Here is a 15,322-nt window from a genome sequence, read left to right on the forward strand (position 1 = left end):
CCGTTCTTTGGTGAGCTTAATACGGTTGCCATAAATCTTCCGGCATGTCGAATGCGCTTTGAATAAATGTCTCCTTTGAACCGTGAACGAATGTCAAACTACAAACAGCTTTTGCGAGGGCCTGGGAAAAGCGGGATCTATCTTACCCCGCATTGAGCCGTCATCGTATTCTGTGTTTCGTTTATCACTTGGTCAGCCACCGGGAGGTGTGACGCTGTTTCGTGTTTGTGGCGCAGGTTATCTCTCCTTTGCGTGTCGTTTTCTCAGATGCGAAGCAAAGGCCGACGGTACGGCCGACCGTACGATTTACGATCAGCTCGAGTGCACCGGCCCGAGCGATTGTCGCGTTTCCACAAGCCGGGAAGTGCCCGGTGGAAAAACCACTTCACAAATCCGTTGTGACATCACTATCTCTTCGTTCAATCTCAAAACCGCAATAAAATGGAGGCGAATCGAAAACAGCCGGCCGCTGCAAAGCCCCCCTTCCCCTCCCCCCATTCCCATGTACGATTGATGGCATTTGCTTTCCATACAAAGCATGAATTACGGGATTTGCCAGGCGGTGGACGATTGATATTAAACACCAAATAAAACACTTTAATATCAATTTTCTTGATCCCCTTAGGGCTGGAACCGATAAGATTGGCTACTCGTGGTCGTGAGGACGTGCAACAAGCTGTTAATGCTGGGACACGGACTGCTGCGATAGGGGTTTTGTTTCTAAAAGATTAACGAAAGAGCTTAAGGTAAACAGTAAAGTTGTTGTACGACAACATAACAAGCTTCGAATTGCTGAAACATAAAATTTCTCAGAAAACAAATTCTTTGCAATAGTTCTTGAAGTTAAACTCTATCAGTTATCATTTAAATATGTGCTTACATAAAAAAATATATTTACATAGTAGAAAAATCGAAGCTTTCGTTGATGCAGAGCTTAACAAAAACAAAAAGTTAAGTACAAATCTTAAGACGAATGTTATTTTCCACTGTAAAACGTCTTGAATAGATTACCATAGAAAAAGATCTCAACCTCTTATTTTGAACACACTTGAGGCTAGAGTCTGATCTTCTTTCAAAATTTCTCCCCGCATATATTATACCCCTGACATTAGCTGCAACCTAATCTGGATAAACAAAAACACCCTACCTGACCATGCAGCCAAGCAGTAACCTTCACCAATGCTCCATCGTTCCAATTTAGTTGTTTCACTCATTCGCAACCCCAGACCCAGACGCAATACCATTTTACCATGGTTTCGCCCCGCTCGTCGATGCCGAAGGTAAGTTATTATAACCGTCCCAGATGAGCCCAGTTTAATATGGACTCAATTTCTGCATTGCAGCTTTTTTCGAGCACAATCAACATCATCATATGCGCTTTCGTAAATAATGCATAGTGACGGCTCTTTGTTTGGGTTAGTGGTTCAGCAGATCGGTAGAAGAGTGACGCTGGACTTCGGTTTCGCGTTTGCAGGGGATGGGAAGGCTTGTTTGGGTTTATCTTGTGCTGCTGCAGATAGATACAGCTGACTAGCTACTTCGAAGCCAAACTTATTTGCGAAAGCAATAACACGGTGCAAAGATGATGAGATGCATGAGATTCATAAGTTAGTGGAAAATGCATCGACGGTTCATATTTATAATGCCAACCAATTATGCTGCATTGGGTGAAGTTGTAAACAAACTATCAGGAAAACCCATGTTATTGGGTAATATTGTAAAATGAAAAAATACTGACTGGAATTAATGATTTGAAAAATGATAACCAACAATATAAATGTTTACTCGTTTTACCATGTTCGAAATATAAGATCATAAATGCTACCAAGAAGTTAGAAGAAGTAAAAAAATAAAAACATGCAAATGCAAATGCAAATGCAATGCAATGTTTTAATGCAAATCTATTTTTGATTTTAGTGCCGTAAGAACGTGTTTTCATTTTTTTTGTATTTTTTTTTCGTTTCATATTTCGTTAATTAGATTCATCCTATTACACACATCACCAGACATTGTACCATAAGAATAGAGAGAGTATCAATAGTTGTGAGAGAGTTGGTAAGAATAATGCCCGCTAATCACGGCGATGTGACGAGCATTACATTTCCATAACCAAAAGTATGCGACTTCAATAAAAAAACGTGTAATGTTATAAAAAGGGAAAGGACTTCTTCTATAATGAGTAAGAACGAATATGCTCCATTGGCAACATCAGGCGTTGTAGTTCATAAATTGTAAAATAAACCTTTAATTGTGTAGCATTTAATTACAAAGCTTTGCTTAGTCGACTTCATATGTCTTAGTTATTATTTATCGTATACGTATTGGCGCACCACAAAAAAATGGCAATGATAAACTATTGCACCTTCATCGTTGCGCTGTTCACTTTACGCTATGAGCAGAAAGAAAGTAAAATGTAAATCTCATTCTTCTCACACATCCCGCTCCCCGTTTGGGGGAGGATCTGTTTTGACCATCTTCCTGGAGTTTACCTTTTGAAAAATTAAATCCTTACATCCTTCACCCGTACGAACGTCGGGGTCGGAAATATTCTACTCCATAAGCATAAACGATGATAGTATCACTTACAGCATCCTGACTCTACGAGCATCCTCGAGACGATTCGGAAAATGCTGCTGCAAACTGCCACTGAGAGCCCTAGACGTGCTAGTGAGAGAAAAAAAGGCACAACCAACAATCTAGAGCCATTTCTTGAGCGTTCCGGGCGTCCTGGATCCTTCTGAAGGGTTCTGCGCACGCAAACCTTCCCCAGCACACGATTCCATTAAAATCATGCTCAAGCAAGCGGTGTCCGTCGTCATCTTTGTCACGGTACGGGAAGCGTTGTTTGGAATGTGAAAGAATATGAGCCCCAACGCTCATGCCGACATTCGTTTCTGCTCTGACTGTGCCCGGAATCGGGCAGGCGTAGATCATAAAACGTAAGCCCTGAGCAATGTCACTTTAATCCAGCACCGATCTCTAGCCAAACTCTTCCCTTGCACCATACCCTATCGTCGAGAAGGGGCGGCACCCGATGATGCCTTCCTATTTCATTTATGCCATAAAATATGAGCACACACAAGATGAGACTCTGCAACGCAAAGTAGTGCGAGCTCGGGAACGTTTATTTTTACATTTCCTCGTCGCCCTAGATATGGCGGGTAGTGTAAAGCACGTGCCACATCCAACGCTCACTGGGCTAACCCGTATCTCATACCTTTGGTGTGGTAGAGCAAGTTTACACGAGTGAAGGATTGTAAAAACGAAAACAACAACAAAAAACAGGCAGGTAAGTGGGAACTTGGGTCAAAGGAAATTGTATGTCACAGAAACTTGAAGGAGGACGCAAAAGGACAATTATGAAGCCTTTTTGCGTTTGAAATGTTTAGGTTTCACATTTTCTGAGTAAATATTTGTCATTGTATCTGGAAAATAAATAAATAAATAATAAAGTAATTTGATTGATGCATTAATGCTGGTTCTACATAAACACAACATAGATTCATATGGAATATTTGATAGTAGTACCTCAATTTCATATAGTACGACTGTATATAAACATTAAGAAGAAGCATCCGGATTATATGAATTATCATTAAGCAATACGGCCTTTTCGGACCGTTCCTCCTGAATAAAAACAAAATAAATTAGCACTAAAAATATGATTACAAATGATTCTTTACTTTTTATTATTTATTCAAAACATTTTTTAGCTTAAGGACTTTATTTATACATATTTAGTTAGTGAATGAAAATATCAACAACCAGATCTGTTTAAAAAGTTAAAATGCAATAAAAAAATATGACAGGCAAAGCATGCATTGGAATACCATGTGCATTATTGGTATGAAAACTTTTGCAATTTTTTTTCACTTAGGGTAAACGTACCTATAGTGGTGATAGTACCAATAGTGGTTTGTATTGCACTAAAAGCCATATGGCTAATAAACGGTAATTAAGTTATTTATGCTAGTGTGAAATATTCTTTAGCCTTTTACAAAGGATTTAAAAGTTAAATGGGACCATTTCGTTACTTAGTAACCAAAAAATTCATTATTTTTGAAATGTGTCAACATTTTTCCAAAATCCTTAGGATTTCATAACGAGGATTTCATATCTTTGTTAACGGTCTAAATGACCACATAGCAACGCAATTATTAGTTTTTTAACAAAATTGTTATCAAATGATATTTTTTTAAATTTATTGCCTTTTGACTATATTTACGTATTTTTAAGTGTTTTTTTATGATAGTACCAGGTTATAGGTACGCAAAATAGGCATGTTCCTATAGTGTTCTTAGTTATAAAGTCAATAAAAACATGACATTTTAGATTTTTCGACGATATTTTTGACATGTCGTACTGTTTTCATTAAAATAAGCAACAGAAATGAGTTTTCTGTAAGTAATTTATCAACCAAAGGCCAAAATTCGCTTATCTGGCTGAGTGAAAAACCGACTTCAAATCAAGCTTTCTCTTCCAAATGTGGGTTGACGACAGGTGTCATACAGTACTTTAGTCAATAGTTTCATCAATCAAATTGCTATTCATACAAAAACAGCTGCAAAACTTAGTTCCATGTATATTACACAGTTTTTGAGGCATTTTTGTGTACCACCACTATAGGAACACAACACGACGACTATAGGAACCATACCACCATTATAGGTACAACGAAGCGGTCACAAAAATATGTATTTTTTTCGTAAAATTGATGTGTTTCATGGTAAAAATGGTTGTGATTGCAAAGATAAAACATATTCCAATTGCTATGTGTTCAAATAGTCATGAATTTACCTTCCTGATATTTTAAATCCATTAAAACACATTTGTACCATTACAAATTGCACCACTATTGGTACATTTATCCTATAAATAAAAAAAATAAATCTTTGGGTTACACACAATGATTGATGAAAAATTGAAATTGCAATACTAAAATTTGGCCGAGTTTCAGACATCAGGGCAAACGTTTTGTGAGCGTATACAACATACACAGAATCGCTAAGACGTTATGTCATATACAAAGCTCACTAAACAGGCTTCATTGTTCACTAGATTAACGTTTTAAGATGTTTGCACCATATGTGTGTCATTTCTAACAAAATTAAAATAAACTACTGGAGTACATTTCTTTGCTTTAAACAAAAACTACATTACAGTATCCATAGTTTCCATTCTTCAAAAAGCGACCTTCCATTCACACAATAAGCGACCTGTAAAACAGAAAGAATTACCTCAATAAAAATACACAATATCGATCGTATCAATCCTTGACATAATTTGCTATCTGAAACTCTTTTGTGTCAAGAACATTGATTTGCTTGCTTAACATCCTTCCTATCCGTAAATAGAATCGAATGAGAAACTTTATTTTTATCGTCTTTTTAACCATTTTCGGTTCCTCCTAAAACGTCCACAATACAATCCAAATGTCGCTCGGACAAAAGCAAGCAATTGTGAGTCACAAACAAATGCCTTCATCTTGTTTTTTTTTAACGATCGGTAACCCAACGACTGCAATTTTACGAGACCTCATTAAACTTGCCATCCTCTGGCATCCGGATGGCTGGGTTGATTTTTCCCGTTCCTCTTGCTAGAGTCAAGTCCGATCAATCCCGACGACCCCGACACTAAACCATCGAGTTTGATTCGAACTCACGATAATCTTATTTATCATTCGTTGTCGCCACATTTATCTCGCTCGCGTGGCGACCAAACAAAACAAAAGAGGTTCGCGAAGAGAAGCAAAAGTTGATAAATCTTGCCCCGTACCTGGGGGTGACGCTGGCATAACTATCGTAACGCCATCAAGGTAAGAAAAACAAAAACATTCACGTCCGCTTCTCTCTTCACGCTCGCGCGAAACCCTACGGCTAAAGGTTGGATACGTTATTTCCAAACACCTCGGTAATAATTTATTGACTCGCCAAAATTGCGTGCAATTCGCCCCTCGGGTTAAACTCACCTCGCGCACTCTGCTACCATTAATTAATCACGAAATCCTACTCGGCAAGAAAACTTTTCCCAAAACATCACTCTTCTTTCATTCCGGTAATTCATTCTATTCTGACGTCGGGTTCTTCTCTGTGGTCGTCCAGTTCACGTTGGCTGCCCTTCCCTCAAACTTCTTGACCAACCGGGTGACTGGGCAAACGTACAATATTGATAAAGTTTCCCTTGTTTTTCGTGTTTTGCACAGGACAGTGGCCTTTTGGGGCAGTGAAGAGTTGGAAGTGCTCGTCTTATTTTGTTAATTTTTTTGCAATATATTATTTTGCTTGTCTACACAACCGTAGGTTTGTAATTTATTTACCGTGAAAATAAAAACACACCGTCAAGTGGCACGGGGCCTGATTTTTATTTATCTATTAATTTTACCTTTCTTAGGCTTTGCTTCTATTCGAACGATTCGGTATTGCTGCAAAAAAGGTGTTTTATTTGTTACAAATCAGGACATGGGTAGAAATCTGTAGCTCGTTATCCTTTAGACTAGATACTAAAATTACCATTAGCTAAGTCGAGACTGATTGGGCAAACAATCTAAGAAAAAATGTGACATCTTGTGTGTAGCATAAGTTCATTCCTGACCAGTGAGAAATCAATAACGTGCTTGAGAACCGCACATAAATACTTTACCCTCACACTACTGCTATTCTCCGTAAGTGGTGTGTTTATCTTTCGAATCATTGTTCGATTCGCCTTCCATCATTTCTCTACCAGGGAGTGAGAAAGATAAGGGTTAAAAGTAAATATTTACCTATCAAGATCAGGCGAAACCATCTCACCGGGAAAAGGGTACGGAGCCCTCCTCTTGCTCGCTCCTTCCACCTTGATCCGATTGTTACACACCACATTAATTAAATATTCATTAAAGCCCACAGACGCAGACCGACAGCTCGGACAATCCACGTGGGGCGCTACTAATGAGAATTTTCCTCCACATTGACCAGTGGAGAGTAGCACCGGCGAGGCCAACAACACCTTCCATCTCACTGCCCCCCCCCCCCCCCTACCCGCGCCCAAGACGACTCTCTCGTTAATCTCTTAATTCGATTTTATACAGCACCGTGCTCTACTCTTATCCCCCCGCATACCCCAGCATCATCCCAGTCGAACCTCCATTTGCACCATTTGCAATCCGTAAGTGCTGTCCGCACTTTTCCCATTTTCTCTCATTTAATCTGAATCGATTCCCACTCAATCACTCCAACTCACGCCCGTCAAAAACATGATGCCGCGGCCGAACCCTGTTTCCATTCGGACGGGTTTGCCCATTTCTTTCGCCCGGTAATGGGATTTTTCGTCACGCATTTCGGTGGCAGCGGGCTGATATAGGTACAAATACGCGCCCACCAATTGATTGGTTGTTGAAATGTTGTACGCAAAACAGCAACGAATTTGCATTCATTTTACTTAGCTTCACACCCACCAGATACACATGAACGAAAGATTAATTTGTTTCTAGCATTTGTTTCAATTACGAAATAAGATTAGGGCAAACTCGTTTTTCTTTTCTTTTTTTTGCTTTTGAATTTTACTTTTATAAAGATATGTTTGGTGTTTTCATTTGTATGTAAAAGTTTGGAGGAAAACTGGAATCAACAAAGGCGCCTTATCCCTAACTGATTATAGTTATTTTAGCAATTCGCAATGCCATCTACCATTAAAAACCCATTGGAAACTCCCGGAAGCTACGAACCTACTCCTGTAAAAGTTGTACATGGTTCCATACACCATGCAGACCATCATCCAATTGCAAAATAGATCTATTATGACTGTATAATCTTTAAGGAACAGTAATGTGTTCAGTAATGTGTCTAGCAGATAGTGTCATGCTACTGCCACCTAGCATAGAAGAAACACAAAAGGCTATCCGTCGGTTGAAAAATCATAAGGCACCCGAAACTGACGGAATTGCAGCTGAACTGGTTAAGAATGGAGGTGCACGACTAGAAAATGAGATTCATCAAATTGTTACTGAGGTGTGGGATAGCGAATCGATGCCTTGTGATTGGAATCTCGGCATCATCTACCCCATATACAAGAAGGGAGACAGGTTGGACTGCAACAACTACAGGGGTATTACGGTGTTGAATACCGCCTATAAAATATTCTCCCTGATCCTTCAGGATCGCCTTGTCCCGCACGTCGAAGAGATAGTCGGAAACTATCAAAGAGGATTCCGAAACGGAAAATCTACCACTGATCAGATCTTCACCATGCGGCAGATCTTGGAGTAGATGGCTGAATACAGACACGACACTTACCATCTCTTCATTGACTTCAAAGCCGCATATGATAGCATAGCCAGGGTAAAACTGTATGACGCTATGAGCTTTTTTGGAATCCCGGCCAAACTGATAAGGCTAGTTAGAATGACTATGACCAACGTCACATGCCAGGTGAGGGTGGATGGAAAACTCTCAGGACCTTTTGCTACCACCAAAGGTCTGCGCCAGGGGGACGGGCTTGCTTGTCTCCTATTCAACCTGGCAGTAGAGAGGCCCATCCGCGACTCGAGGGTGGAGACTACGGGAACCATCTTCTATAAGTCAACCCAGATTCTGGTATACGCTGATGATATAGATATCATTGGTCTGCGGCTCTCCTATGTAGCAGAAGCCTACCAAGGGATCGAGCAGGCGGCAGAGAGCCTCGGATTGCAAATAAACGAGGCAAAGACCAAACTGATGGTGGCAACATCAGCGGGCCTACCAATAAATAATCAGAATTTACGTAGGCGTGATGTACAGATAGGTGAACGCACGTTTGAAGTCGTCCCAGAATTCACCTATCTTGGGTCAAAGGTCAGCAACGACAATAGCATGGAAGCTGAGTTGCGCGCAAGGATGCTGGCTGCCAACCGGTCATTCTACAGCCTGATAAAGCAGTTCACCTCAAAGAACCAGTCGCGACGGACGAAGCTGGGACTATATAGTACCTATATAGTACCGGTACTCACATACGCCTCTGAGACATGGACACTGTCCAAATCTGACGAAATCCTCTTAGTCGCGTTCGAGAGGAAGATGCTCAGAAGGATACTTGGTCCCGTATGTGTGGAAGGACAATGGAGGAGCCGCTATAATGACGAGCTATACGAGATGTCGTACAGCGTATAAAGCTCGCCAGGCTCCGGTGGGCTGGCCATGTTATACGCATGGAAACGGACGACCCAGCCCGTAAAGTCTTTTTAGGCCGTCCACAAGGACAGAGGAGGCGTGGTAGGCCTAAATTGAGGTGGCAAGATGGCGTGGAGGCGTCCGCCATGAAGGCCGGGATAACGGACTGGCAGACGAAGGCGCGAGACCGTGAGCGGTTTCGGACACTCCTGAGGCAGGCCAAGACCGCAATGCGGTTGTAGCGCCGGATAAGTAAGTAAGTAATGTGTTCAACAGCGCTATAAAAAGCTTTGGTGTTGTTGTGCCAACAACAATGTTACAAAATGGAGAATAATTTAATGTGGAACACGTAAAAACTCCTAATGCCCAATAAAAACCTCTTTTCGGTTTCTGTAATGTTAATTTAGTTATGTAGTATGGTGTCCTATTTGTAGTATATGCTTCAATAGGATTGAAGCTGTCCAAAAGCGAGTTACGCATATTCTCTTGGACTTTACTTCGTGGCGTAATCTAATCCCTCGTCCTTCGTACCTTACTTGTTATTTGTTATTTGGTCTGGACACACTTTCTAGGAGATGTTGTAATGCCCAATGTACGTTTATGTCAAAGCTTATCGTCGGTGAGACAGATTCGGCAACACTATTGGCTAGAGTCGATATAAATGAGTCTCCTAGAATGTTCCGTAATTACAGACTAATAAGAACTGACCTTACAAGACGTGCATATAGTTATTTGACTGGCACCACTCTTGTCACAAGTTTTCGTTTATCCGTCTAAAATCTTGTACTTCTTATTTAAAATCTTGTACACTGCGTATTATTTGCCGTTTGTTGTGTTAGTATTTATTTATTTATTTATTTATTTATTTTTATTTTATTAATAGCTCGGCCACGTTGGGTTACAGCAATAGTACTTACTGACTATAGTATACAATTATTCACGAAGGAGTAGGAAGGAGTTTATGGTACGGAAAAGGAGCGAAGACGGGATCGGTAGACAGGATAGGAGAGGACAGCAGGAAGGGAAGGCGGAAGTGATTACATTAGTAAACGCTGCTACAGCTTGATTTATGTCATCATCAGTAAAGCACCAATCGGTACCGGCTAAAATATGATGAAGCTTTTGGTAGTCCAGTTTCCTAAAATTGAACATACGAGCCGTAGGTATTCGTTGAGAGGATGCAGGGCGAGAGTGCGTAAGGAGCACACTTGTCTCATGAGCAGGATGATGATTGTCTAGCGCGACGAGTGGAACAGGTGAAGCTATGACGGGGGAGCAGCGCTCCAAGAAGGCATAGCATTGGCAGCATTGGCAAATAGAAGCTCCAATTGACTTCCGCGTATATTTTTTATGCCAGATAAATGCGGCAAACCGTTTACCGACATTCCATCAAGCAGAGAAACATTTTCACGAGATACACCAGTAGGAATGAAGTGATTAACGCACGATGCAAACACATCCATATCAAGCTCAGATAGACAGAGAGGCGTAACTCGTCTAGTTTTGTGCGCAATCCTCATACTTTTTGATAGTAGATGTTTAGTTGATCGATCGAAGGGATGAGAGAGCGAGATACGCCGGGAGTGCTCTCGCTGCAAGTTATTAACGGCGAAAGAGAGTCGGACGGATTATGTGTATTAGATGCAGGGTTAGCTTCCATCAATTCGGGTAAAGTCGGTAGTTCATGAGAATCTTCAGCCGGATCAGCCGGTTTACGCTTGCTGAAAGTACTGCATATAAGGCAAGCTCATAGGGCCATGATCTGGCGAAATAGTGAAATCAGCGTTTCGCAGTTGTGTCGTGTGGTTGATAGAAGGTGGCGAGGAAGGATGATCCGATTCACGATTAATAGGCGCAGAAGGTGCAAGGGATGCTGCAGTAGTGGGTCGCCAAACATTGACGGAGCGGGGATTTAGGTCGATGAACTCCTTAAAAGAGATCCCGCGAAGCCAGGTTGAAGCAGCCAAAGCAATAGCCCGGTGCGAATCCGGTACACCAATTTTAAAAGATACGTAGGAGAGCGTAGAAAGATCCCGGTCGCGTCGTACAAGGCTATATACCAAGATGTCGTCTGTCCCTATGTTAGAACAGGCCATTTCGCGGATCGCTTCAATCGGAGTATCAGGAGCAATACGGGAGATAAAGACCCAAGTACGGGGTGGGCGTTCAGGAACGGTCGTAATATTATTGCAGGACAACCCTGTGCCCGATGAAAGCATAGCGCGTGTAACGGTATTGGTAGGCGATGGGTCGGGAGAGCGATCCAACAATCGACGTTTAGAAGAATTCTCACCAACAGCTTGATGGGTGAGCTTAGAGGCCGCAACTGGAATCGTGGTCGTTGAGTGCGTAGCAGGAATCGCAGAATGGTGAGCACTCGATGTAGTGGTATGCGTGGCAAGATGAGAGTTGAGCTTGTTCATTAGTGAGTTGAAGGAAGTGAGAAGCTCACGGTGCATGAGATCAAGCTCCTTGATGCCATGCATAACTTCATCAAGCGTTGTGAGTAGTGGAGCCTGTGAGTAGTTGCGTTCCATTGAGTGAGAAGCAGTAAGTGAGTCGATGAAATCTTTCACGGAACGAATTGACGATGCTGATTCCTGTTTCATCAAAGCTATCTCGTTTCTAAAACAATCCAGTGAAGAGGAAAGTTCAAGTCGCAAGCCAGCTGATGCCGCCTGCACAGAACGTGAGGAATCGCGGAAATCGGACTGCAGCGATTCCAACAGGTAGGCAGCGTCACGAGAAAGGCCGTGCGAGAAGCGTAAAGCGTCAACGGCCCGCAAACGCTGAGCACAATCCGCGCAAGCCCAGAATAAATTTTGTGACTTCTTAATATCACGCAGGAGCGGGGTTGAAAGTCCAATGCACTTATCGTGGTAATAGTGTTCACAAAGACCGAAGCACGGAATTGGATCGTTGCTAATAGCACCTTCACATTTCTTACAGATCACAGACGCCATCGCAAAATAGACCAAAGTTCGACTGAACAGTGAGTGATCACAACAACCGCAGGCGGATTGCAATGTTTATATGTTGAACCGTACAATTCACAGGTGCCGCACAAATTTGTGATTCGTGAACGCGCGAGTATAAATTAACCGAACTAAAACAATTCAAGCCTTAATCAACAAGAAAATCGCGGTAAAAAATCAACTTGTTCAAAATCAAAAATCAAATTTATTCAAGTATCACTTTTAATGCAGTGATAAGGCCACTTTTTTGGCCAATCACTTATGACCAATAAATAAATATTCAATTTTTCATCTATTTCTAACGCTAATGTTGACAGGTCGTTGGAACTAATAATACGCGTTCAGGGTCAAATCTAGTAGGTTCGTTCCGTACCTTAAACAGAACGATCGAAACTAGGTTTACATTTTTTGGCCTAGTAGGTTCGCCGGAACGATAGGCCCAGTCGGAATGGTAGATTCGATTGGAACGACCCTCCGCTCTTCGCATTCAATACTACAGCGCCTATCACAACTATATGGACGGTCGTTTTTCGGGATTTGCGGAAAATCCATAAAAGATAGATAAAAATAGCGAGTGTATGAGTTGTGCAGAATAATATTTTACATCTTCGTATATTTTATCAAAAAAAATTAACACGTTTTTACACGGACTACGACGAAAAAACAAATTTATGGTCGTACCATAACTATAAAGACATCTACATCGAAGAGAACATCGATGGTGAAGTGGGTGGTGGGAGGAAAAAATATCGGGCTAGGATTACATTCCTCAACTATGTATGTAACAGCAGCAAATATTTAAATTCTGCTAAAAAATCGTTTGTGGGGTTTTGAGGTGCATTTTCAAAAATTTTGGTGAATTTTTTTGATATTTAAAAAATACATTTTGATAATTACTGTTATAAAACTAATAACTTATAACTTAAAATAAGTTATAATAACACTTTTAAAAATCGTTCAACAATATATTTCTTTAAAACTTTTCTAGAATATGTTATTTATATTTTTGAATGATTTTGAAATGCGCTAGTTACCCTCTTGAAGCGAATTTGGTTACATACATTACATTACATATATACATGACTTAGTCTCGATTCAGTCAACGTTTTGTCAAGTTTAGCTTTAATTTAAAATAATTAACACATAGAAAGTCGCACGGCAGGGATACTTATTACCAATGCAGCGCGCGACATGTCGGGTTGATGACAATCACAAATGACGTTAAACTCACGGCGCATACGAATAAACGGATCATAGGAGCCAAAGCGAGTGCGACGTTCCTCCACGTCAAGTAGCGATCTAGCTCGGAGTGATCTCGGTGGGACATACATTTTGAGCCTCGAAAGAATCGCCAGCGAGTCAATCCGATTGTCAAAAAACTCATTGACCGATTGACCTATTTAATGAAATAAGTTCGCCATAAAAGTAATGTTTTGCCATAATGGATTTTAACAATTTCCTTATACGATATTTGCGCTCTAGTAGTTTGTAAATATTTGTACTATAGTAGTTTTCAACTTAGATACAAAGTAACATTTCGCTATATTTTTCAACTCCACATATCAAAATAAAATCAACTAGTTGGGATACAATTGCGTGTAAACTAGCGAACGCACACGATTGTTGGGTTGTTTGTTCTGGAAACTAGAAAAATCTTTTTTTTTGTATTCTAGAAAAGGCCAATTCAAAAGCATAAACACAATGGTTGGAAGCCAATTAAAGTTCAATTAGTGAGGCCGGACGGGCAGTTAGAATCGCAAATCCCCCGCAATAATCAATAACCCAATTTGATTACATAAAAAATAACGTATTATCCTGCTAGTTTTGAGCAGAAACATAAATTCTCTGTAAAATTACATCACAATCCTTATATTTGCTTTAATTTCGCTCAATAAATACATAAATCGATCATCAAAATCCATGTAATATTTCAATGTGTTGTACAGTTCACTGAAATGCAGTGTCTTTTTCCAGGAAAAGTGCATTTTTACAAAACGAATAATCTGGCAAAAAATGTTATCACACTGTGAGCAAGAGCTGCCCACGGTATTACAAGTGCTACATTCAATCGACACTCAGTGAAGCTCCACAAAGCCTGCCTGGCTGTGATGTTCCACTATCATAGGACGGCTATACCCTCCCATCATACAATGCTATAGCTAGAAGGTTCGTTAAAAATGGAAAATATCACTCTCATGCTTAAGTTTGCAAATACCAACGATACCTGCATTGAATCGGTAGCTTAGCCAGGTGATACCAGCGCACCAGTTTCTACCGGCCGCCCAAATGGAGGCGCATGGTTGTGTTCCACGGTAGGAGTAAGGGCAGGGATTCGGGAGGTGATTTTTCCGATTTACCGTTGCAGCATCGCATACGGGCAGGGCAAGGCTGATTTTTTCCGGGTTCCTTGGTTTGCTACGTGCGGATTACACCGGAAATCCAGATGTCGAACAAGTCTAACGAACCTCGAAAGCTTCGCAGTCGTTTTGCATACCACTTCGGGTCGTGTGGAATGTTTCGAACGCGTACAGACGGATACGAGTGGTAGAAACCGAATAGGGCGGTAGGGGCACACCATCCTAGCTAAATCTACTTCCAGTATCTCGCAGTACTCAACTGCTTTCTGCATTGAACAGCATCCAAATACTCAATCGCCTTTCGGAAGTTTGGGCACCCAGCTCTCGCTGCTGCCACTGAAGTCAAAAGAGCCTGGCCTCCGATGGGAATTTCCTGCCCGCACTCACACACACCCCCCCAATAGCCTTACCGATTTCGCTCGAAAGCAGGATCAGTTTGTCTTTATTGCACTCTAGTGCAGTATGGTTGCTTTTCAAGTGACTGCACTCCCTTGCACACGGTGTACAATATTTCTTTTTTATTACCACCATGCATCTTAGCGCATCGGCCGCTACCACCATGATAACAACGATCCACCATCACTAATACCACTTACCCCACTATCTAGCTTCTTCGGGGCCCTTCAACCGAGGCCAACACTTCTGGACAAATGCTTCGACACAAAGGTTAAAAGATGCACTTGGGCGACCACCTGCTTGCGTGCCGCTGCTCGACTCGCAAGCAGACAGGCATGACCGCGTCCGTCGAAGGCCACACTTTACGATCAGAATCCACATCTCGTATGCAGTTTTTTTTTTGCAGTTTTTGTTTCTAGCACCGGCGATCTTGAGAGCGTCTTAGTCCAACCTTACGATAGTGCAAGCT

General features: G+C 41.3%; 1 long non-coding RNA gene across 1 annotated transcript; it reads left to right on the forward strand.

Moving 5' to 3' along the window:
* The first annotated feature begins 287 nt into the window (after positions 1-287).
* Positions 288-2,260, forward strand: LOC133391358 (uncharacterized). Its single transcript, XR_009764864.1, has 3 exons — positions 288-746; positions 1,113-1,280; positions 1,344-2,260. It is a non-coding gene; the product is annotated as an uncharacterized LOC133391358 (long non-coding RNA).
* The last annotated feature ends 13,062 nt before the right edge of the window (positions 2,261-15,322 follow it).

This window comes from Anopheles gambiae, chromosome 2, assembly GCF_943734735.2.
Source record: "Anopheles gambiae chromosome 2, idAnoGambNW_F1_1, whole genome shotgun sequence".
Taxonomy (NCBI): domain Eukaryota; kingdom Metazoa; phylum Arthropoda; class Insecta; order Diptera; family Culicidae; genus Anopheles; species Anopheles gambiae.